The sequence below is a fragment of the Hippocampus guttulatus genome, chromosome 12 (assembly GCF_054856545.1).
Source record: "Hippocampus guttulatus isolate MCC_2025c chromosome 12, RoL_Hgut_1.0, whole genome shotgun sequence".
In the NCBI taxonomy this organism is placed as follows: Eukaryota; Metazoa; Chordata; class Actinopteri; order Syngnathiformes; family Syngnathidae; genus Hippocampus; species Hippocampus guttulatus.
This window is the reverse complement of record NC_141272.1, coordinates 4,845,121-4,870,882: the sequence shown is the minus strand read 5'-3', so window position 1 is coordinate 4,870,882 and position 25,762 is coordinate 4,845,121. Positions and strand designations below refer to the sequence as shown.

Below are 25,762 nucleotides of genomic sequence, written 5' to 3'. Positions count from 1 at the left end.
CATCCGAGTCCACTTCAGATGAGTAAAATCTGAAAATGCTGTAAGTGCATCTCAGCATCATATTCAAACAATTGCCTTGATTTGGTTAAAATTGGAATTGGATATTACACAGATTTTTTTTTTTTAAATCATGAATCAACAGTGTAATGCATCCTTGTGGGCGCACCTGCAGAAGAGGTTGAGGGTCCTCGTGTGCCCGCGTGTGTGTGTGTGTATACACACACTTGTAGGTTTCTCTGAAAGGACTACTTAACCTTAAGTATAACAAAGCGCAGCATCTAAATTCCACTGCATCCAAGTCGGGAAGACATTATTCACTCCACTGGCTCTGGTTAATCACGTCAGTCTACCCACCTCGCGCACGCGCACGCGCACGCGCACACGCACGCACGCACACACACACACTCTTGTAGGCTACAATATGGACAGTTTTAAGCAGACACAGATGACAGCGTATGACATACCTGTTCCATTTCTTAGTCGATTAGATACACATGTAGAATATGTGGCCAGCTGTTCTGCCTTTTTCTGACTGTGAGTCGCATGCCATTGTTCCCTCCATTGTTTCTGCCCCGCTTTACGTGAATGCGTCACTCTGAAAACTTTGCTTCTGTGCGGGAGTCGCAGAGACGCTGTGTGTGACTGCCAGGCTCCGTTTGATTGGTGAGATGAAATGGAGTTAAATGCCTGGAGTGGGTACATTGGATTGGAAAAAGAGCACAAGTGACACAAGTCTCTCTAAAAAAACAAAGCAAATACATCATGCAAGCAAGAATAGATTCTAATTAAAGTAGAGGACAGAATGTAGCTTAATGTAACCCATTCAAAATAGCATTTCTTATTGAAAATATTCAAGTGAGAGCAAAATGTGTGCCGCATGAAAACTACTGATGTGAAGTACAACTTATCCCTAAAATTACAAAAGTAAATGTAACGGAGCACAGCGGCTGTGGCTCAGTTGGCAGAGTGTGCGTTTTGTTAGCATCATAGCATGAACTCTTAGAACAGACAGATAATTCAGTAAAAAAAATAAATAAAATAAGTACACGTTCGGAAGAGCCATCTACAAAACAAACTGTCAAGCCTGCAAGCATGCATGTGTTTCTGTTCGCATGTGTGTCTGTGCGTGTGCTTGACCCCCCGAGGAGTGCGATCGTGCAAATTCAGCCCTCAGAAGGAGGTCTGGGGGGATTACAGGGAGGAATGATGGGAAAATCTGGGAGCTCTCTCTCATTTGCTCACACGGCAAGCTGCTTTTAAGGGCAGGCAAGTGTGTGGTGTGTGTGTGCAGCTGCCACCTCATCAAGAGGCACCATCCATTTTTCTGCTTCATGCTGATTCAATCTTTGTGTGCGGCCAGACAAAAAGGGATGACTACACTGCAGACGACGTCCACGTTTTAACTACGAAACTCCAAAGGCAAAATCTGAATAGCTTTAATTGGTTAGGATTCAACAATTAACAAGAATCACTGCTGACATCATGTCACCTCCCCCCGTGACTCATATTAGAGGCTTGCAACTCAGACATGATGCAGACAAGTGAAATCATTAAGATTTGAGTCAGAAATTCTCTCACCAGCTTCCATTTAGAGCAGGTAATCAGATGTAAAGTGTCACCGATTTACAATAACACATTCCTTGGGCTCTATTTCGTAGACAGCGTACGTGCGCTCGGACGTAAAAATCGGCACATGTTGATTTTTGTGCCAGTGCACTGCCAGTGGAGCGTGTTTGGGAATGTGGCAGACCGCGAGCTGAGGGCATTTCCTATGACATGACCCCGGTGCATCGAACATTTTGGTGGCGAAAAGTCGACTAAATGTTAGACCAGCTCAAAGTAGGTCTAAGTTGTGGCGCCGTTGGTGTCACGGGATTTTGGTAAATTTGATCATGGTGCAGGTACACAGATTCTGAGCTCCGCGCTGATGTGAGGTGGATGTAAAAGTAATCAATTCATTAAACGTATTATTAGTCATCTTTACTATATTTTTAAAATCACTCTCCGTGGCTGTGGCACCGTGGAGGTCTGCTTTCAATTACTTATAAACGTACTTTGCACGCTTCAATCTTCTGCATGGACTCTAGGCGAGTCAATTTGTGCTTTTGCAACATCAAAAACTGCACATCCTGCGTACTGATTTTAAAGCGAGTGAGAAGAATCGCTTACCGAGGACGGGTAGTTAGTCGGCTGCACACCGGCACATGCGAAAATCCCCAAAGAATGAAAACTCCACCGATGCGCTTTGTGCTTGGTTCTGATTCCAAATCAAGAGAGTTCTTGTTCTGACAAGAGAAAAATACATTTCAAGATTGAAGAAGCTGCAAGACTCCATGAACACGGTGTATATATATATAAACCCTATATAACATTTAAAGTACACACATTTGACCATGTCAACATTTATGTTCCATTATTTGATTGTGTGCGGCCCCATGACACAGACAGCCTGTGAATTAACCATAAACGCAGTCTCCAGCCAGTTGGTGGCTGCAGCCCATTATTCCACCCCCCCCCCCCCAAGTGAGAATGATGTAAATGAGTAACAGTTGCAAAATGACAACTAAACAATGAGCTGCGGCACACAATGAAGCTTCGAGGAGTTCAAAAAGGAGTGTTAATGCAGTGAAAATTTGCAGTGAGTAAGAAGCACACCAATTACGCTATAATTGAATGCAGAGCTGTCATTGTATCTCTGTATGAATGAGCCAAGGTGTTTTGAAATATATTTTGTATTAATTTACCTTGTGTTTACATTTGCAATTTATTTAGCTCCAGCAGCTTATTATATGGGGTATTCATTTTGATCACTGATTAATAAAATGTCACACCAATGAACACAAGTCCACTGTGTATTTTTATGTACTTTTACAAGTAGCAACAACAACAACAACAACAGCAACAAAAACTGGGACATTTTGTGAACACAATAAATGTGAAGCCATGTTTTAATGTGACTACAATAATGCGCCAACATATGGCATTATTGAACAAATATAAATGACATTAAACTATATCACTCAACATAATGCTTAAGCAAGAGCTGCTCGCCACATAGTGTGCAGAGGGGGCTTCACACGACTGAAGCAATTAGCATTGACGGATGTAAGGTGGAGAATTAGGTCACTTTGCAAAATATATTAATTCTGATTTGTTTTTTAAAAAAAATAAATGCACTGTAAGTTTTGATCGTCTTTCATCTGTGCGGCCCGCTGCTGCTCAGTTCAAAGTGGCCCACGGGCCAGTACTGGTCTGCGACCTGGTGGTTGGGGACCACTGCAATAGAAGACCCAAACATGAGAACATGCAAACGCTAACTGAATCTACATATTGATAAAAAACCTTCAAAACATTAATGCATGCATACCAATTTTGGTTTGCATGTTTGTACAGCGTGCATTGCCAGTATGGATCATGAACTGTGTTCATAAAAAAATACATAAATAAAAAATAACAAAAACATAAGCCATAAACTTGCAAACCAAGTTTCCACACCTGATTCAAATTGTACATTAGCAGCGTGTTTACTTTGTGGTGAAAATTCAAACTAGTTAAATTTCAACAATTGTTAATTTTATGTGGCTGTAGAGGATTATAGCGTTTTTATAGCCACAAAGAATGTATGTCTACTTATGCTCCTTTTCAAGTCCTCCCAGACAAGAAAGCATTGGAAATATTTGAAATCGAAACAAGCTATTTCCATCTGTCACTAATCTGTGGTTGTGGTTTTGTAAATCATACGAGAAGAAAATCTGGTGAAAGTTATCTTAAATGGTGCTTCAGTAAAGTACTCCAGGCTGAGCGTGAAAGACATTTTTGGTTCTTCAAAATAGTCAATGACAAAGACTTATCTACACTACATATAATGTGCATGCATATGGAGAAGTTCAAGCTAATGGCGGTTGACTTTAGGTCCATCGACTTGGTACACGGTCTAATCATCTGACAATCACAGAATTGGGCAAGACAGTATTCCCAACTATCGTCTCTTCAGTGAGCCTCAACGTTTTTGGATTGTGGGGAGCAAGCTGGAGAACCGAGAGAGCAGGTTTGAGTGCTGGGATGTGGGGGATGTGCTTTTGATATTCACACCATTGACTCTTGCTGTGAGGCTGTAAAACAAGGGAATGTATTAGTAGCGGAGGAAAGACGAGAGTGAGCTTCCTGCCAGACCCTCTCCAGTTCATACCTTAGACTTATCACTCACTCCTTAGCAGCGCTCCACTTGGGGTTCATTTGTGCCTCTTTGTGTTGCCATTCCAACAGCAGCTCCTGAGTAATATCACACCATTGTTGAAATGACAACCACTCCTCTTGATTCTTCTGTGCTTGCCCTTTTAAACTCATACCTGTCAACTTTTCGGAGCGCCAACCTGTATAAACTACCAAAAAAAATCCTTATAAAGAGCAAAAAATCCTTATAACATACCAAAGCATTTTATATGTCAAAATAACGGCAGAAAAAAACCCCCACGAAATGTTCAATGATATTTATTGTAGATCTCCATAATACAATGTCTGGTTAATGTCTAATCATCATTCTACTTAGTGGCATTACTGTGTTCAGAGTTGTATTCCTGCGTTACTTTTTTCACCAACTCCAAATCATTTGGAGTTGGGGAAAAAAAACCCGGAAATTTTCAGAATCCGTATGATTTGTGCGATACGGCCATATACGTAAGATTCACCACAAACTCCGTATGAACTATGGCTAAACCGTATGAGTTGACAGGTATGTAAACCTGACAAACACATGCGGGAGATATGATGTTCTTAAGAATCCAAAGTAGATTTTTACAGTGACCCAAAACTATTTGGACAGTGAGACTTAGTGAACTCAACTCATAAAAACTAGTGTAGTCTTGGATTGGGGGCACCCATCGTCACCTGACACTTAGAAAATGAATGGCCATTATGTAGGTTAGTGTTTTGGAGCAATTCAAATCTAATATAGGCCCTTCAAATAATAGTGTGTTTATGTGGGCATTTTGATTAGGCAGATGTTTTTGCGCTCAAAGCCACAATATTGTTTACCAGTCTCTAATCTAGCATTTGGTGAATAGTACTTACTGTACCGCATTAAATTAGCTCAACTATAGTGGATTGCTCCAAAGGCTTTGTGCCACCCAGCGTATTCTCATATATCGCTCGGTATAGGACGCCAGAGGGGGGCAGGGGATCACGGACTGCTGAGTGCAGAAATAAATCAGTTTAATTGAACACACCAGGCTTCCAGTGGCTTAGAAAAAGAACAGCAGCAGATACCATGTGAACAACACCCCACATCCCTGCAACGCCTGCAGGGGAGATGAGAGGCTCTGTGTGGGTGCACACATGCGGGTCGATGTGTGTCTCCTTGCATACCGGCATGGCGCTCTCCGCTTATTGACGTGCACGCATCTGTGCACAGTGGAGTGTGAGAAACATGACTCTACGCCAACTAAGAAGTGCTTCCATCTGTTGCGCACGCCTCACAGCGGACTCTCTTCTCACTGGCACTTCGTAGAGGCCATGATCTCCTTCAGTGATCCAAGAGTAGATCTCATCTGACTTTAACCCCAACAACACGCGTCCACCCCCATCTATGTGGGAGGAAGGAGATGAAGAGGCGCGGTGAAGCAGAGGAAGCGGATGATTTGCTAGGAAATGACAGGCATCTTATTAGTTGAAAGGAAATTAAGGAAAAAAAAAAAAGAGATCAAGAGAAATAAGTCAGTTGACACACGACAGAAGAGAAGCCAAATATACACAGTGGTACCTCTACTTACGAAATTAATTGGTTCTGCAAGAAATTTCTGAACTAGAAAATTTTGGAAGTAGAGACGCGTTTTCCATGTAAATGCCCTAATCCGTTCCAAGCCCCCCTCCCCCCAAAAAAAGTTCAGACATAAATGTTTTGTGAAGCATAAAAATGCATGAAAATATGTAACAAATATATATTACAATTAGATTACTGTGAAATAAATGAGAGTTGCGCATAATGTAAAAACTGATGGTCACTTAACTTTTAACTGCGTCCTCATTGTTTTTGCCCTCTTTCGTGCATGTTCTCTCTAAGAACTGTTTTTTGCCTGGTGTTTTGTAAACAACTGATCCAAGGACGGTTGTTTTTGTCGGCTTTTAACAATCCTTCGAAAATGTCCAAGGCAAACATCATCAGTGTGAGCGATCGCCGGACTGGTGAACTTTTTCCGGGTTATTCACATTTACGTAAAACGATCGGAACCCCTCATGGCGAAGGATGAGGACGCGGCATAGACAAAGGTTTATCTGTCTATCCATCTATCTACACAAATAGACACATGCGGCAAGAGGTCCCTCTTAGCCAATGGGATGCGAGGATGATGCTGGGTAGTAGCCAATGGAAGAGCAGCTCTAAGTATGTTGCGTTCAGGAAACTCGGAGCTCCGACTTGCAGCCCACACTGTATTTTTACCTTTTGGAGCTTGAAATTTCTTTTGTAACAAGATTCAACATTTTCCTATTGAGGCGTTTCGTAAATTGAAATTTTTGTATGAAGAGACGTTCGTAAGTAGAGGCACCATTGTACCTGATCAGCTTTTCTCTGGACCTCTAATTCACGGGGTTCTAAAAGAAGGAATGCCCTTCAACATAAGAGGTGGTAAAAGAAGGCCACGAAAAGAGAACATACACTGCAAGTATTATGCACCCCAGTATGACAATGGCAGAGTTGCATTGAAAGCAGCAATAAAATCAACACATACATTCGGTATCATTTTTTCTCACATTTTACAATTCTTTTACTTTATGACAACTTGCACTGTATATTTATTTCTGACTTGGCCCGAGGAGAAGACATGTCTCCTCCCGGCTCTGATTGGCAGGCGAACGATGTTCCGAATTTTGCAAGGGTCATTGATCAACACTTGAGCCAGAACGTCTCTGAGCACGCCTACAACTACATCACAAAGTGGGATATATCAAACTTAACTTCGACTCACTCCCTCCTCCCCTACTGGGAAGAACAAAAAGTTCAAGCAAACATGACAATAGCTCTTCTGTTTTTGAAAAGAACATCTATGATGGATGAGTTCCAGGCAAAGCAATTTACATGAGCGATTTTAAGATCCTCTTAGTGGTGAAAACGCAAAGTGAATGTGCCGCGTGCATGTGTGGGCCTGCGTTTTTCTTTTATGTGCGGCTGCTGCCTCGCTCTTGAGAAAGTAAATTGGAAATCGGTTTGAACTCAAACACTGCGTGCCATGACAATATGTGGAGAAGGGAGACTTCACCCTTACCCTCTAACAACATCGCCCCCCCCCCCCCCCGCCCTAATCCCCTCTCGGGCGACATGATCAGTTAATGTGTTTGTTGTGTGTGTGTGTGTGTGTGTGTGTGTGTGCGCGTGCGTGCGTAGCTGGCTCTCTCACCCTATGACCTTGCAGCCACACGCAATGAGGATACGGAGTGAGAGCGCTCGCATGTCTGAGGTCACAAACACGCAGCCTGTTTTCACCGTCCATCTTCCTCAGACGTGCAGTGATTTGTTCATTTTCCTCTGCCGAACGAGCTAAAACACATCACTTCTTTCCATTCTATAAATTACAATGATAGTTTGAGTTCCGTGTAATCCTGTTTGACAATTGGCAATCCCGGAGATACGCTCACAGCTGCCTGGCACTAGCTATCAGTCTTCCTCTTCCTTGCTTTGTTCCTCGTGTCACATCTCGATTCCAGTTGCATCTGTCTCTCTCTCTCTCTCTCTCTCTCTCTCTCGCTCTTTTCAAAATATTTTCCCACCTGTCATGTCACAGCTACTGTTTATTTAGATTAGTCAAACGTTGTACATGTTCAGCCGACACATCTATATGATCTCGAATGGGTACACTGCAAATTATACACATGTGACCACTCGGTATGTCACAGCTCCTTATGCTTTTTTTGATTGAGCAAAAGGGAAAACACTTGGTTGCCTCAGCAAGAAACGAAAACAAACATGAGTTTCCTGTTCCATGGTCTCATCTTCAGCAAAGAGGACGTGCCCTGGCAGTGACTTAAACCGAGAAACACAATACCCACATTTGTTCCAATGACAACAAATTCTCTTTGGCTTTCAAAATCAAGGTGGTTGGCTTTTGATAAATGACAAGCTACATCTGGGCCCCTCTCGCTTGTCTCTTTCGGTTTTGGCGAAGACAAAAACAAACGTCCCCAGAGATCATTAAAAAGGGAAGATTCAATTAGGCTGCTCTGCGTTACATGCAATTCTATGAGGCCATGTTGTCTTCAAACTACTTGTTCACAGTCACGAAATACCAGACTGAGAAAATAGCCTTTTGATTCTGTGCTGTGCGAAATCCATCATTTAAAAAAAATCTTTAAAAAAAAAATAAAATATTTTCATAAAGGCAAATTCAGCCATTCAAAATGGCCTTAAATGAACTTTCTTGAACTCAAGTGAAACCGCACAGTTCTTGGAGGCTGAATTATGGACATTTTCACACAGACACAAGCAACAGCGCATGACGTGGCTGTTCTTTTCCAAAGTCTGAAAGGTAAACAGATGCCAAGCTATGTTTCACGTTAATGAGTCCCTTCGAAAACTTGCTGCAGAGGATTTGTGTGACTGCCTGGCTCCGTTTGACCGGTTTGGACTCAAAGCTTGCCACTGCTTACGTTGGATTGGCGGAACAGTCTGAAGTGACAGAAGTCTCTCTGACAAACTTAAAACAAGCAGGTCCTACAAGCATTAATCAACGAGAAAATGTAGCTCAATTAAAAAAGTACTCTGATGTGAACGATTTATCCCCCAATAGTTACAAATGAAAATGCGACGTAGTAAATGTGGCTCATAACTATCCATCTTTGCTCACCACATCATATTATCGAGTACACAAGTGTGCGAGTCATCTTGTGTCGTAAACAGCGTGACTTACACAGAATAGATTTTCTCCAAAAAATGAATCTGACAATCCCGGTGAGGAAATTTGATGGCGGTGCCAAATTTAGCTCGGGGGCCAGAATATATCAAGCATGCGCGATGGCAGCACGAGCGCACGCATCACTCAAATTATAGCTTACAGAAGGGAACATACCTGTAACTGTCAGCTGGCTGTAAAATCAGTTAATCAGCTGTTGTGGATGACAAACGCACACAGGAATCAAACATTCATCTTCACACTGTCTTCTCCGCTGTAATCAGAGACAATGAAGAAAATAGCTACGGTATGTAATTAGATCCAGTTGAGGAATTTCTCATAAAAGTGACACACACAGGTGTACGGACTGTTGTTGACAAGCGGATAAGGTTTGGGTTCAACCGGCAGTAAGCATTTGTTAACCAACAAAATGAGAAGCTAACAGACACTTGTCCCAAAGTGTGAGTGTGAGCGTGGGATGGTTATTCGTCTCTGTGTGCCCAGCGATTGGCTGACAACCGGTTCAGGGTGTCCCCCGCCTACTGCCCGAAGACAGCTGGGATAGGCTCCAAAACGCCCCGCGACCCTTGTGGGATAAAGCGGATCAGAAAATGGATGGATGGTTCCACAAAAATAATGTTTTTGGGTGGGGAGGGTGACATGCTGGAGTGTCTGCCTCAGTCAACGATCTTTGCTCTGGCCTTTGTGTGAGGAAGTTACCTGTTACGGAGGAATGGTCGGTTGCAAATGTCATTTTGCTTCAATCATGCAGTGCATCTGGAAAAAAAAAAAAAAAAAGAGAGACCACACAAAAAGCTTGCAACAGTCAGTCCCAATGTTACAATTATACATTTAAAGGCACGCATGGGCGCACGTGGCCAAGCATGAAGCAGATAGTCAGTGTGCATTGTTGTTATGAAAACAAGCTGTAACACATCAATCACTTCCAGCCGTCGCTCTTGCTCTCTTGACCTTTACTCATTCATCATCTCCTCTTTCATCTCTCGTCTTGCTTTTGAGCATCCATCCCTCCAGCCCCTTTAATCCATCAGTTCAATCTGGTGTTGTCCTGTGTTGAATGATCGATGTCTTTCTTCATCTTCTGATGAAACAATGAGCTCATAGTCTCCGGACGATTGGCTACAGAAAATATATACGGCTCCCAGAAGCTCATAGACAAAAAAAAAAAAAAAAATGTCGCTCGGCCTTAGAAACTCATCTGTTGACTAATGCTTGGAAAACCAATTGCCTTTATTAGTAAGATTTGCCGCCATCTAAAAGCTGCTCTGTGCTTTGTGGTGAGTAGCATGAGTTACGGGAAAAGATGATCAGCAATTTATGCATGAGATAAAATAAGATAAGAAAACTTTATTTGTCTCACAATGGAGAAATTCCCAATTTACAGCAGCAAAATTATTAAAGGGAGAAGTAGAACAAATAGTATATAAATAAATATACATTTTCAAAAAAGGCCCAAGCACACACTGCTAGCATGCTACAAATCCAAGATTCAGGTGTCATTGGCAAAACAAATTAAGGAAAAGGATGATCGCGGTAGTGAGAGAGTCACGGAGAGCGAGGGAAGAGTAAGCACGGTATATGTGGTCACGACAAAACAAATTGCCCTTGAGTGACTCGCTGGCACGCTGATCAGATTGCATGCAGGATCAGAGAGATTCCACAGCTGCTGCTCGCTGTCCTTAGACTGCACCTCAAATATGTGTGCATGTGTTTCCAAGGCAATGGGCTGGCGCCACAAAAACACAACAGGTGGGGAAAACTGATGTTTGATGGGGGTGGGAGTCAAAGGGTGGGCAGTTGCCGTGGCAACACATCCTACACAGAAACAATCTGGCCCCTTTCATTTTGGGATCTTGACACGGACTCAAAGGTTTTGGAATCGGTGGGATCGTTCTGATGAATTGTGTGGCTTTGAGGCGTCGATATCCGCACGCACTCTTACACAGACGGCTGGTAAACAGGCAACCAATCACTGTCAATTGGACAGTGAAAACAGGGTGAGCTGATCAACTCAGTCCAGTCATCCCATCTGGACTTCAATCGAGACTTCGCATGATTTGGCTGCCACACGTGGGCCAGATCAAGGAGGTTGGATCCGCAGTGTTTCATGTAGTGGTGGTGTATGGGCCAAGGAAGAACCAATCAATACATTTTTGGTCCAGATGCTCTCCCAACACTCCGCTTTGAATTGGTGGATGTATGAATTATAATCAGACATTACGCAGATGTGATTGGATGAATCGGATTGGCGGACACTTTGCATTTCATGTAAATTCGGTGATGAGCTGCAATATTATCATTTCCCGAGTGATCAATGATATAATTGATCGGATCGGCAAAATATGACATTACAGCACAAACAAGCGTGTTCAGTCCAGGCACGTTGAATGCTGCCATTGTTAATAATCCAAGGTTTCTCACCATATCCAGGTTGATTTTTTTCAAAAATCAATAGAACTTCTGAAATGAAAAGCCCCTGTAATTATACAACAGCATCAATATTTTCAGTAATGTAGGAATCTAAACGCCGCCTAATGTGTCAAAACTGCGATGGATCATCACTAAAATTGATGTTGACGTCAACCTCTGAAAATATTAGAATGATCGCCCAAGTATTCGAGATTTTACGCTATGTTCCTCCTCATGGAGGCACTCACTACAAAGCTGATGTTACTTAACGAGAGAAACACGTCAATCATAAAACACAAAACACATGCCATGTCTTGCCACATTACACAATGCCACACTTGGAAAAATGTCAACCATGCAAATATTGAAGTACCCATGGCGTAATCGCCTGCCTACCAAAGCTTATTTTCAGTAACGGCGTGATTGACTGTTGCGGGATAAGACTGGCCATCCATCAAAATGACATCACTGTTTCTCTATATTTTTAATGTTTGCGTGATAAGTAACTCGACATTAGTATTTCACAACACAGGTTCAAATGGGGAGGCATAAGCTTCTTGCTGGGCGGGCACTGAGAAACATACAACAGAGCCAGCTTTCTTAACCGGCTGGATTGATCGTCAGTGAAATGGCTGTCCTAGGTACTATGTTGTGCTCACTGACTGTCCACAAGGTGGTGCTGTTTCTGTAAAAATATTGTTAAAATGAGAAAGAAGAAGAGGAGTTCTGTAATGGTAACAAAGTGAGTCGTACGAACTAGTGTTGTGCTGTTAATGACCTGTTAAGAAAATACAGTGTTTGGCTACACTCTGGCCTTGTTATTTTGCCTGCTGACAACATATACTTAACCCGTTTAGGGACGTTTAAACTTCCGTCCTTGGTTAGTCCGTCCTTTTTTTTAAAAATTCTCGTTCTCCGTCGCAAAAATGGGCTTCCGTCCCGGATGGGCCGTTCCATCCCAGCGTCGGAATGCCCATCTCAGAGACCAGTGCAATTGTTTGATGTACTGTTAAACTGTAATCCATATTGGGTCTGGAAGAGTCAAGAAATCCACAAATTCAATATTATATACAGTGCCGTTATGTAGAGATTAGGTTGCCGAGCTGCTAAATCTGACCCCGGCTAGCCGTGTCCTCACACTCACACATACATGCACTCCTTATCATGCTATTAAGTCTCAGACTCGAGTGCATCCACTCCTCCTTATCCTCCTCGACATAGACCACAAGATGTAACATGGTCTTAAGGCTGATTCTCCCGATAGCATATGTCCATATGTCTGGGTGGGTCACATGCGACTGCAAAATTCCCCTCCGTCTGAGACCCTGATCTCTCTCTTGGATGTATATGCGTGCACATTCCACACAGAGACACGCAAACACATCGAGTTCCATTGACTGTGCGTTGCATTTGTATTCAATTTGAAAGAGTAACAAGTGCACTGAAGCAAGTGTACTCTGTCCAATCTGTTCTCATCCAAGACACACACTGTGAAAAGCACTCACATTCTGTCAATACGATACGCCGAAAACTCTCCCGCAAATTCTGCATGATATCCTCTCCCTAGCATAATAAATACGGAAAGCCTTTCTTATGATCCACAAATTGTAGGAGAGAAGAAGGAGGTGATGGTGAACTTAAAGTGGGGGAGGGAGGAAACATTAGTGACCAAATGAGTGCTTCATCTGTAGTCAGTCAGGTCAAGTAGTCCTTTAATGCTGTGATAAACAGATAGAGGTAACATTTTACATTTACTCCCCCAAAACGTAGGAGGATGTTTGTGTGAGTGAATATCTCCCATTGTGGCTCTTTGCCAGTGTCTGTGAGTGCACTTTTGAAGTGGGTGACATTTCAATGAATATGAATTATAAAACAAGCCTCTACCTATCACACGGATGAGCTGCACATTTTGAAAATTAATTAGAGCTGCTCACCAATGATTATTTTAATAATTGATTAATCTGTCAATTTGTTTTTCCATACAAATGGATGATCGGATTAAAAATAAACATTCTAAATCTAAATCCCCATCCCTTTATGATACAAAAACAGGGTCTTATTTCAGATTGCCAGTGTCGAAAATGCACAAACATATTATGGTTCGGTTTGATTTGGTCTGTAACGTGCAGGTCTAAGGAATAGGGGACGGCACACGCTACAAGGGAGGCCACACTACATTGTCCACAAGCTAGTCTCTAGTTAGCTGCAGTGTGGAAAATTTGAGCTGCGGGTGATCGTTTTTTTTGGGGGGGGGTTGGCAAAGAAAGGCATTGATCGACATATGCTGATCACATACTTTTCCACAGAAATCGGCCGATCGGCACATCACGGCTTTCTTTACATGACCGAACACTGACACAAAACACAACATTCTGATCACTTTCACAAATAGCTGAGCAATGTCTTTCTTTACAAAGATCCTAATGCTGAGGTTGTATTGACACTGTCAGGGAAGTATTACTATCACAATATATTCGCTACTGCGGTAGCAGTAGTGTAGAATGGGAATGCATTTTGGACTCTCACACGCTAATGACATGATCACCTATCTCAGGCAGTGTGAAGCAAAATTCATGAAATGTTGGATTGTTCACCCATTAATAAGCGAACATGAGCTGAGATTAGAATGTTTTGATTCGGTTGTCATCAATGCAACTAAAGCATGAGATGCACCGCACATTATGAGTCTTTTGACAATTGCCAGTCTACATAACAGGGTATTAAAAGGTACCTACACAGTGATAGACCATCAGAAGCATTTTTCCTAAAGCTATAGGTCCATCAAGCTTTAACCCCTCAGCTAGATCTTGGTGTGACGGCTTCACGGTGGTGCATCTCAGCAGTACTGGGAATATCTGTACTTCCTGGTTCGGGCGGGGCAAGTACAAAACATTTGATTGACTGAGGAAGCGTACACAGAGGGATGACCTGCTCTTCACCTGGCGCATTCCACATACCGTAATCCACCCGCGCTACCTACTAGGTAAGCGTGCATGTTTTTTCATGTGCATGAATGAGAAAGTGAGTGCTTTGCCACATTCTGTTCATGCTTACATCAGCTGCTTAGTTGCTCCTTCTATCCTCTCATCTTGTGAAACTCCACGGCAGAATGCTCTAACTCGTCTCTCAGCGCGCACACACACACACACACACACACGCACACACGCACACACACACACACACACACACATATATACAGTATATAAGTTACACTGGCTAAGAACCAAACTTGTCACTAGAGGCTGTTAGGCCACATGATTTGCAGCGAGACAGAGGACCTTGGAAAAAAAAAAAGAGACCGACAGGTACGGCAAGCAGACTTTTCAGTGGCATTGGTGCTTCACACTTGCGCAAAGGGAAAGCCGACACCAAAAGAAACCATTTGCAATAGACCGGCAGCCGAAGTCAAACATGAAGCGTGGAAGGAGGCATACAATAGACAGACTGAGGTTTCAGATGGGAACATGAAAGAAAACCAAACAAAAGGTGAGGAAAACAGTGACAAAAACCAGCAGGGTGGAAGAGGCGAAGGAGAATTTGCTGAAAGTGAGAGAGGCTGCTAGAAGAAGGAGCGGGGCATCCAGGGACCATGGGGGGTGTGAGGAAAACCCATGAAACACAACACCTCAGTCAGAAAGGCTTTGTTGGTGTGTAGCTTCTGTGTTGCTACTGTTTCCTCCTGCGGGCTGACGTCCCAATTTGCGGACAGAAATAATGCAACTCCCTGTTTGATCGATATATGATGTCGGGTGAATTCATGTCATGTTTGTACAGGGCTCATTTACTAAAAGCTAATCTTCGGTACTAACGGTAACTATGTTTTTTTTTCGCCTGACACTGTATTTTACATAACTGGTTTCCAGGCCACTGAATACATGTATTTAAAAGCAGATCTGGGAGAAAAAAAATGCTTAGCGGCAACATTTAGGCCTTGTATGTGGCCAACGACTTGTCAGCCTACACTGGACTTACTGCAGCTTCAGGCAGCAGTGCACATCACACAAGCGAAAAGCACTCAAGTTCCAAGTCTGAATAGTGAGGAAGTCTGTCACGCCAAAATGTTCAGCCCTAAACAGACATATTTGCATACAGGCCTCTGTCTTCAAGTGAAAAGCATAGCCAAGGATCAACATTTGCCTTGACTGGAAAAAAAAAGCATCATGGATCATTTCTAAGGCCCTTATTTATTCAGCGCGAGAGAATGAGGTGAAGAAGTATTTATTGTCACAGCTGTCCCCATTGATGTCATGTCTTTAAAGATCAGTGTTCATATCAAGCATATTTCTGAAGGCAGCAATTGAAAGTACATTTACTATCAGTGTATATAATCATTTCCACAGCAAAAGGGGTGGTGTATTTTTCAGTCGTTGTCCCGCTGTCTGTTAGCAGCAGCCTGAAAAACAGTCCGGTAAATGTTGCCACACAAACTTCCATGAAATTGTGTTTCATTTGTAATTGGCATCCGTCGTCTCTCAGGAGGATGATGTGGAACTCCTTTTGGACGTTTAGAAAAATGGTCACAAACCCTCGAGTCATTCAAAACAACACTTTTGGGAGAAATTTAAACCCTGCCAACATAACGGGGGAAAAAAAATCTCGTCTTTGCATACACAGTGTGCGATCAGCCGGCCGGACCAGAACATTCAGTTCCCAGTCCGGTCACATTGCTAAGACATCCTGTTGGTTCTCACTCAGATCTGAGCGATCTTGTTGTCAATGGAGCTGCAGCCACAGCAGAGCAGTTGGCTTCCAGTCATGTTTGTTACCTCACGAGGTCAGTACATCAGAGCGGAAGAGCAGCTTGTGAGGGACTGTGCCAATGGACGGCGATAATGTTTTACTCTCTGTCATACCAAAGATTAATTTGGTCAGAAGCGATTGGGGGGCTTTGGACTTGGACAAATACATCCAAACATGGTCGTTTCAGTCAAAGATGTTTTCTGACTGAAGACATCAGTCAGTAGCGAGCCTTGCACTGTGAGTAAGTATTTGTTTGTCGAGCCAGTGTTTGTGTGTGTGTGTGTGTCTATTGTGAGCACGGTGAGTGAGCGTCCTTCAATGTGGTAAGGGCACATTGGCTTTTTAGAGTCCTCAATGTCAGACTGACATTCTCTCTTCCAATGTTTTCCCTCACCATCCCTTGTTACTTTCCTCCCTGTGGTCCCTAATTTCACCAGGTCTCTGCAATTATTTCCCTCTTTCCTCTCACCACAGCTTTGTTTTTTTTTGTTTTTTTAAAACTCGTTCGTTTCTTTCATTGCGGCTTGTTCACCTTCCCTGCAGGGATAGGGGAGCCAACAAGGCCCTCCTCACAGCAGCAATGATAATTGCTTTCTGGTCACTGTGACATGACAGGGTTCTTGAGGGTGAAGCAACACACACACACACACGCACACACACACACACACACATAAGGCAGGACAATGCGCCCTTAGTAATACTCATTAATACCCACAGAAACAGACAAGTCCTAACAGAGTTCAGTGTGTAATGCTTTAAGACTCGACAACAACAGCAAACCAGCAAGTCTGGCTTTCTTCTCAATATGTTGTGTCAAAGCATGTATGCACAGGGGATAGAAAAAGTCCAACCACCACTGTTTACATGCCAGTGTATATATACAGCATATATACATATATATATATATATATATATAAGGTGAACAGGAACCTAAGAGCCTTCGTTGCGAACTCGATGAGGATGTGGAAAACCACACTTGAAGCCAATGGCAAGCCACTTACCCAAGTGTCCATCAAATGTGGCATATACCAAGGTGATGCACTCTCCCCATTGCTGTTCTGCATAGGACTGAACCCCCTCAGCCAAGTAATCACCAAGACAGGCTATGGATACCGCCTCAGAAATGGAGCTACAATCAGTCACCTCCTCTACATGGATGACATAAAGCTGTCTGCTAAGAGCGAAAGGGACATAGACTCCCTGATCCACACAACCAGGATCTACAGCAGCGACATCGGGATGTCATTCGGGCTTGAGAAATGTAGTCAGATGGTGACTAAGAGAGGAAAGGTAGTCCGCACTGAAGGGGTCTCACTCCCTGAAGGAACAATAGCAGACATTGAGGACAGCTACAAGTACCTCAGTATACCACAAGCCAATGGCAACCTCGAACTGGCAACAAGGAAAGCGGCTACGGCCAAATACCTCCAGCGAGTGAGGCAAGTCCTAAGAAGCCAGCTCAATGGCAAGAATAAGACCCGGGCAATAAACAGCTACGCCCTGCCAGTGATCAGATACCCTGCAGGAATAATAAGGTGGCCAAAGGAAGAGATTCAGACCACGGACGTTAAGACCCGAAAGCTCCTAACCATGCACGGAGGGTTCCATCCCAAATCCAGCACCCTGAGACTGTACGCAAGCCGAAAGGAAGGAGGCCGGGGACTAGTGAGTGTGAGAGCCACTGTCCAGGATGAAACATCCAAGCTCCATGAATACATCAAGGAGAAGGCTCCAACGGATGACGTACTCAGAGAATGTCTCAGACAATGGGGAACAGAAGATGAGGCGCTGGAAGAGGGAACATCATAGGAGGACAAGCCCCTACACGGGATGTACCACCGGACCATAACTGAAGTGGCCGATCTCAAGAAGTCCTATCAGTGGCTAGAGAGGGCTGGCCTGAAGGACAGCACAGAGGCACTCATCCTAGCTGCTCAGGAGCAGGCCCTGAGCACCAGAGCCATTGAGGCCCAGATATACCACACCAGACAAGACCCAAGGTGTAGGTTGTGCAAAGAGGCTCCTGAGACGATCCAACACATAACTGCAGGGTGTAAGATGCTGGCAGGGAAAGCCTACATGGAACGCCATAACCAGGTGGCTGGCATAGTCTACCAAAACATCTGTGTGGAGTATGGACTGGAAACCCCAAGGTCAAAATGGGAAACACCTCCAAAGGTGGTGGAGAATGACAGAGCGAAGATCCTGTGGGACTTCCAGATCCAGACTGACAAGATGGTAATGGCAAACCAACCAGATATCGTGATCATAGATAAAGGGCAGAGGAAAGCCGTTGTAGTGGATGTAGCGGTCCCAAGTGATGGAAACATCAGAAAGAAGGAACATGAGAAACTCGAGAAATACCAAGGGCTCAGAGAGGAGCTGGAGAGAGCCTGGAAGGTAAAGGTGACAGTCGTGCCTGTGGTGGTCGGAGCACTCGGGGCAGTGACCCCCAAACTAGATGAGTGGTTGCAACAGATCCCGGGAACAACATCGGACATCTCAGTCCAGAAATGTGCAGTGCTGGGAACAGCAAGGATACTGCGCAGAACCCTCAAGCTTCCTGGCCTCTGGTAGAGGACCCGAGCTGAATGAGGGACGGACACCACCCGAGGGGGGGTGAGACGAGGAATTTTTATAAATATATTTTAATATAAAAATAAAATCCAACATTAATGTGACCGGAACCTGTAAAACAAAATTTTTAAAACATGTTTTTTTTGGGGGGGAAGAAAAAATAAGGAATTGAGATATGATTGCATAAGTGTGTACAGCCTCATAAATGGGAATGTGGCGTTCACCAATCACATACTCAGGTTAAACACAACTGCCGCCATTTAAATTGCTTCAGATGAACCCCAAATAAAGTTCAGCTGTCGTAGCAGGCTTTTTGTCATTTGTTATTTTATGTATTTTTTGCTTTCTATTAGAAGCCTGAAGGTTATGTGCTCACACTGACTGGTATTTGGAACTGTTCATAATTCCCTCCAGCTTGACTACAACCCCAGTTCCAGCTGAAGAAAAACAGCCCTAAATCATGGTAAGACTTGGACATAACTACAACATTGTATTCATCTGACCAGAATAATTTTGCCACATGTGTTTGGAAGATTTCAATTAATACAGTTTGTCTTTCCAAGTTATAACGACCATGCAAAGCAAAAGCCATATATCAACAATACCCGGAAATGCCGCCAACTTCTCTGTCATCTGAGATCGAGCGACACAAACTGGAAAAGTGTGCTGTGGTCTGTTGACTCCAGATCCTTCAATGTTTTTGGAAATTATGGACGTCATGTCCTCCGGGCTGAGGAGAAATTGGAACATCCGCGTTCAATAACCATTTAGGGCCCATGCCACTGATAAGAAGCACATCTGTGATGGCACCATTAATGATGAAAAGTGCATACAGGTTTTGGAGCATCATACGTGCCATTTGTTTGTTTAGATTATTTTTAGGTTTGTTTCTTGTTAGGACTTCTTTTCTTATGCCCTGTCTTTCTCGTTAGGTCTTTTGTTTCCACCTGTGCTTGTCAACCTGCTGCCCTGTGTCATCCAATCAGCTCCCTCGGCCACTCGTGACTTGTCAAGGCGTTCCTCGTTGTCGTCAATTGGCTTGTATTTAGTTTCCTCGTGTCTTTCGGTCTTTGTAGCTGTCACATTGTTTTGTTACTTCTCATGGTGTGTTTTGTTCCCTGGTGTTTCATTGATTGAGCTTGGTTTTAAAAAACAATTTTTCTTTAGTGTTTTCCTCAGGACCCTTGCTCATGTTTTTATTTTAAAAAATTGATTTGTTCAGTACACTCTGTATCCCTGCCTTAAGTTTGCTGCTTCCATACATGTGGATCCTTACGACGCACCCATGCAAAACCTAAACAATATGCTGCAGTCCAAGCAAGGTCTTTTTTCATGGGCGTACCTGTACGTCCCTGTGTATTTCAACGAGACGCCACCAAGTCACATTCTGCACGTGTTACAAGAGGGTGGGTTATACTAAAAGAGTGTGCGACTGGTCTGCCAGCAGTCCAGACTTGTCTCCAATTGAAAATGTGTGACGTAATATGAAGTGCAAAATAGGACAACAGAGACCCAGGACTGTTGAGTAACTGAAGTTGTACATCAAGCGGGAATACAAAAGAATTGCACCTACAAAGCTTCAACGAATAGTGTCCTCCGTTCTCAAACACTTATTGAGCACTGTCAAATGGAAGTGTTGTAAATGTGATGCTGTCCATTTATTTTTGGAACATGTTGCAGACATCATCTCCAAAAAGCGTGAATAATGGAAAACAACAAATAAGTTAATCAGTGTGAACATTCAATATCATCTCTCTGTAGTGTATTACATTTAATATAGGTTGAAAAGGATTTGCAAATCAAACATTATCACCCAGAGGGTCGTTAAGGGCACACTCCCATAGCCAACAATTGTCATCACAAAGAGCGTTGGGGCATTTGCAAGCGCTTGAACTGCATTCTCATTGGGAAAGTCCCAGCAGAAACAGATGTCAGACCCCTGGAGCAGGACCACTGTCGGATATAAATCATATTGCTTGCTCCTTTCCAAAATTTAGCTTTTGGGCTATCAAGCTAGCCAGATGCACAGCAAAATATAAGCAGAGACAGACAAAGACTGAGGTTCATAGTGAAAGAAAATGATATGCTACTTTACGTTTCCTGGCAACATATTAAATGTTTTGAGATACTGTTGCCACTATAAACACACACACGCACAAAGATGATTTCTAACTACATAGATACCATATAAAGTAGTTTAAGGATAGGCCAACGTGCTGGCAGATGGCTACAGTTCAAGGACGGGTCACACAAACACACACGCACACACACACACACATGCACGGATTCATACACCCTGAGTCACGCTACAGCCATGGGCTTTCGCCGTCATCCATCTGTCCTCACTCCAAAAATCAGCCAAAAATGACAGTATTAACACGCTATTCATCACATTTCATTTGAGATAGGCTAGCCATCTACTGATGATTTCACAAAATGAATTACATTTTCAGTACGCTGCTTTCTTACTCTTCTGTAAATTCCGCACCCCTACCAGGTGCCTCCTCCCTCTTGTACACCACCTAATCACCGGCAACAGCAACTATTCACATAAGCCACGTTCCCACGTTTCTTTTCTAGTCCTCGCCTTTCTCCTGATGTCACACAACACTGATAGTGCGGGTATTAGGCAGCCGTTTGATTGTCAGCAAACACCCATATCAGTTAGACTCATGTGTGTGACTGACAAGGGTGTATGCATTGTGGATCAACATCAGGGCATTCAAGCCAACGGTTGACACTGCAAAAACATCTCCTGCATATTCATTTTTTCCCCCTACTCTAGAAAGAATTATTTTGCATAACAACATAAATACACACGTTGATGATAGATATTACTCCTCTGAGTGGAAACAACAAAAGATTCACATCGCTAATAGAGCTACGAGTGACTGCTTAAAATTAGCCCCAATCCAACAAAAGCATTTGAACACGTGGCCATACCATCCATGCATTCATCCATTTTCTAATCCGCTTATCCTCACAAGGGTCAGGGGCAAGCTGGAGCTGATCCCAACTGTCTTCGGGCGGTAGGTGGGGGACAACCTGAACTGGTCGCCAGCCAATCACAGGGCACACATAGATGAACAACCATTTGTGCTCAGAATCACACCTAAAGACAGTTTAGAGTGCTCCATTAACCTGGCATTCATGTTTTTGGGAATGTGGGAGTAAACCGGAGTACCTGGAGAAAACCCACACGGGCATGGGGAGAACACGCAAACTCCACACAGGAAGGCCGGAGCCGGAATCGAAGCCTGCACCTTTGCACTGTGAGGCCGGCGTTCTAACCAGTCGACCGCCACGCCGCCCATGGACGTACCACATGTTCAAAATCAAAATACGAAACATAAAGTAGGTGCCAACTAATGCTTCCACTTTTTGAGAAACAGTTTGCGCAGAAATTGGAAATTCTTGTCTGTTCACAAAATGAAAATTTGTGTGGTTCCTGATGTTGGATGACAGGGCCTGGCTCACAATCGTTGTTCTAGTTCATTCCAAATGCGCTTGATGGATATGAGGTCAGGCCTGCGTGTGCTCCAGTCAAGTTCTTCCACACCAAACTCACCCAACAATGCATCAACGAACCATAATTATGCTGACTCTGTGGGAAGCTACAGCGAGAATGTTTAATTACAGAATAGGATACACCGCAGAAAACTTGATCATGTCCTACAAAACTTTTCTTTCTGTCTGCCAAACCCACACACAAACAAACATACACACACACACACACACACATGCACGCACACGCGCACATATTTGGCGGCTGTTTAAAACTTGCAGCAGAGAGAAAACACACCCATGAGGTCAGCGGGAGGTTAGCTCTACTTTGGGCTGTCAGCAACAAACACACATTATGCATGTCTGTTGTTCATGCCGACATCCCTTTTTTTTTTTTTTCATTCAGTAAATAATTAAAAGTCACACATTTCGTATGCATTATTCATGGTGGACCACAATTCCTGGTTCACTTGTTAGTCATATTTTATTTGATTATTTTATGCCTTAATAGGCTTAACGGCGTGTGTAATATAAATGTTTATGGTTAAAAAAAAAAACCCCAAACAGAATTCATTTAGTTAGCAGCTGTAGCCAAGTTTCAGCACCTGCCACCGAAGGGACGCCGGTTCATGACACGAGCCGGCAGAGGAATGTGGGCAAGGGAAAAAAAAAAAGCTGGAGAGGATGGAGCAACAAAGCATCCAACATCAACATCCCCCGGACCTGCGGGTGTGGTGTACTTCAGCAAGACACTGACGCCGATATTGCCAACTGCTTGCTGGGGGGCTGGTCTAGCCCCACTGCTCCACGGTGATGGCCAAAAAAACCTTTATGTGATCTGTATACGTGACAAAGATGACGAATATGAAGAATCATCTTCTTCTTGATCTTTCTCTACTTCTTTTTGTCAATGTGGTGCACGCTTTTCTCATTGATGACTGTTGGCGAAAACAGACAACATCACTTGAGTATGCAGAGTAATGGGTGCCATTTACGGGCCACCTGCAATCACGAGAAAGACTGTTGCTGGGATTCTTAAATATTTGATGAAACAGGCTCTGTTCATCCATTCCTCTATCCATTCTCTTCCACTTATCCGAGGTGAGGCGGCGGAGGCAGCAGCTTTAGCGGGGAAGCCCAGACTTCCCTATCCCCAGCCACGTAGAACTCTTCCAGGGCATCCCCAGTTCATCCCTGAGGCCTCCTCCTACTGGAACGCGCCTGGAACACCTCACCAGGGAGGCATCCAGGGGGCATCCTATTCAGATACCCGAGCCACCTCATCTGGCTCCTCTCAATGTGGAGGACTAGCTGCTCGACAAGTCCCTCCCGGATACCGAGCTTCTCACCCTCTCTCTAAGGGAGAGTCCGGACACCGCGTGTAGAAAACTCATTTCGGCCACTTGGTCTTGTTCTTTCGGTCACGACCCACATTACGTCACTATCGGTTTGTGTAGAAATGATGTTCGACTGGTAAAACGAGCGCTTTGACTTTTAGTTCAGCTTTTTTTTTTTTTTACGCTTACGCAGACCGATACAGAGTCAGCATCACTGCAGACGCTGCATTAATCCGCCTGTCAATCTCATGCTTCGTTCTGCCCTCACTTGCGAACAAGACTCCAAGAAACGTGGACGCCTCCACCTGAGGCAGGATCTCTTCCTCGGACGGGAGAGGGCACTCCATCTTTTTTTGAGTGAGTACCATGCTCTCAGATATGGAGGTGCCGATTCTTATCACAACTGCTTCACACTTGGCTGTGAAGTGCTCCAGTGAAAGTTGGAAAATGTGGCTTGATGCCAACAGTACTACATCGTCTGCTAAAAGTAGTGATGCAACACTCGGGCAACCAAATTGGACCCCTCAATGCCGGGAAAGGCTTATGGGCAGAATTGGTGAGTAAAGGGCAGCCATGGGAAGCAAAAAGAAGAATCTTTACAAGATAAATGATGACCAGACTTTGGAAGAAGAATGTTGTCAGGAAAATCCTAAAATCACAATCCTGGCATCAAGTTATGGAGATTTAGTGCGAATAAATTTACAATCTCATAAATCAGGAATTTTGGCTCATACTCAATGTAAAGGTTATGATTATGGGAATGTATTTATTTGTTTATTGGTGTATTTATTTTGGCTTAATGGCCTTCTTGTCTCTCTCACAAATGCACCTGACACCAAAGCTGATTTATGTTATGGCCCAACTGTGGAAGTAATTCCACCTGGAATATAAAAGATGTACTCAGGGCCAAATGGTAACTTCAAAATGAATCATAAATAGAAACAGATATTGTCACCCTCTTAATATAATTAAAATGTAGTCACATTTTGACAAAATGTATCTTTTTTTTTGCCCCCCCCCCAAAAAAAAAATCAACTCTAGGCCTGAAATGGAATTATTAATCCATAAAAGATAACCAGAATGTGGTTTAATTTAAAGTTTGAAATGGCTGACCTTAACTCGGAGCCCGCTCCGTATTGTGGCCAAGGGTAGAATCCAATCCAAGTCGCACGGACTCCAGTACCCGTCTAGAAAGGTGAGTTGTCGTCTTCTTCCTTTTGGCTCATTGGTGGATTACAGCTCTTTGGTGCATGCCTGCTGTACAGGAAGTGCAAAGCGTTTCCATATATTCAAAGCCACAACGTGGTACCACATTGTAGGTGCTCAACTCTAAAATTCGGCTATAAAAACAAACGCTTAAAAATTCATGCACGAGCGGGGCTGCGAACGATGAAGCACTTAGCAGGCTAAACCTGTAAATAGAGAGCTACATTGCTAACCCGATACAAAATACAACAATGTTGACCAATGGGAATTTCTCCATTGTGAGATAAATAAAGGTTTTCTTATTTTTATTCTTAAATAGAACTCCTAATGTGGTAAAAATATTAAAACAGACTGATTGAAAGCTATATTTTCACTGAATGTGAATTTACCTCTTTCGGGGGGGGATACGGTGCCTTTTAGTACAACGATGACACCGTTTGACCTGAGAACACCTGAGAACTGAAGGCCTGTCAAGCCGCTGCCAGGTGGCTGAGACAACCCCCGTCCGTTTGTGAGCTTTACAACCACAAGAGAAAAGCGCACTAGTCGCTCAGAGAACCTGTTGCTGCTTCATGCGCACACGCACACGCACACACAGACACACATTGGCACGCACGCACATAAGTCAATAATGGAACATTCGGCTATTCCAAGGTCTCAATTGAAGGAACACATGGTTAAAGCATACTGCATGGTTTCCTTCATGCATGCATGCATGCACGCACGCACGCACGCACGCACGCACACACACACACACACACACACACACACACACACACACACACAGACACGCATTGGTGTACACACTTGCAGAAATACCCAGAGGGCTCTCTCGTCAGGAATATTCTGGACATGGTTTAGTGTCGCGTGCAAGGTGAGGCAACTGTTTTGGAGATCTCAGCAAGGTTGAGTGGTTCTTTCTTATTCAGGGTTTGTGGTTTCAGGTAATCAAAAATGAAGGCCGCTTCAGATGAGATGAAATTGGGCACGAGTTTGTGTGCGTTCGTATGGAGCGGAGGAGAACACGGGCACATCTCGTCACGAGAGCCAGTTTGGTGATGTCAGACAACATAAATCATGAGGCCTGAC

At 43.6% G+C, this 25,762-nt stretch overlaps 1 long non-coding RNA gene across 1 annotated transcript; it reads right to left on the bottom strand.

The window, feature by feature from the left end:
• Positions 1 to 108: 108 nt before the first annotated feature.
• Positions 109 to 24,708, bottom strand: LOC147197036 (uncharacterized). Its single transcript, XR_015102556.1, has 5 exons — positions 24,581 to 24,708; positions 9,600 to 9,656; positions 9,057 to 9,153; positions 2,170 to 2,285; positions 109 to 687 (listed from the first exon to the last, which is right to left on the bottom strand). It is a non-coding gene; the product is annotated as an uncharacterized LOC147197036 (long non-coding RNA).
• Positions 24,709 to 25,762: the final 1,054 nt, after the last annotated feature.